General features: G+C 37.8%; 1 non-coding gene across 1 annotated transcript; it reads left to right on the top strand.

Annotated features, from left to right (window-relative positions):
- The first annotated feature begins 262 nt into the window (after positions 1–262).
- TRNAM-CAU (transfer RNA methionine (anticodon CAU)) lies at positions 263–335 on the top strand. The gene has a single exon. It is a non-coding gene; the product is annotated as a tRNA-Met (tRNA).
- The last annotated feature ends 390 nt before the right edge of the window (positions 336–725 follow it).

The raw sequence follows: 725 nt of genomic DNA, 5'->3' as shown, positions 1-725 counted from the left end.
CTTAGAGCATCGCATTGGTCTTGTGTTGGCATTCCTCACAGGGATGACTTTTACTCTAAGCCAAGTATACCTAGAATGTAATGGGCCTGCTCTCATAAAAGACAAATGTGACTTGTGCCATTGATCTCAATTAGAGCAGGATCTGCTCCTTTATGTTATCTGCTATATTGGGTACAGCTAATGTCTCTGGTGTGCCACGGATATGGTATTTTGAAATCAATTTAAAACATGTGTGCCACACTGCACGGTTTGTGAATACACAGACTTCTTAGTGCAGTTGGCAGCATGTCAGTCTCATAATCTGAAGGTCCTGAGTTCAAGCCTCAGAGAAGGCAACTCTTCCTGCTTCAGCTTCTCTAAAGGAAATCAGAGAAAAGAAACTATAGGAGAGCAGATCTAAAATTGTTAACATTGGAGATACTGTTTCATGTTTTGCAAGTCTGTTTAATCAACCACTGAATGGCCTATTGATCATACACGATCTAACTGAAAAAGAGTTTATCTTCATAATGCATCTCTTCATTGTGTAGTTCCTCTAAATTATAAATAATCTGAGGTATGAAACCATGCTTGCTCACAGCAATTTATTGGAGTTATCAATATCACTAATCAAATTCTGTTATCAAATATAACTTAAAGTGTCATCCATGACCTGGGGGAGATTTTCAGCCTAGAGTCATTTTATGTGAATACAGTGAGAACTTTAATGTAAATTCCATTCCCAT

This window comes from Eretmochelys imbricata, chromosome 7 (assembly GCF_965152235.1).
Source record: "Eretmochelys imbricata isolate rEreImb1 chromosome 7, rEreImb1.hap1, whole genome shotgun sequence".
Lineage (NCBI taxonomy): Eukaryota > Metazoa > Chordata > Testudines > Cheloniidae > Eretmochelys > Eretmochelys imbricata.
This window is presented reverse-complemented; position numbering and strand designations above follow the sequence as displayed.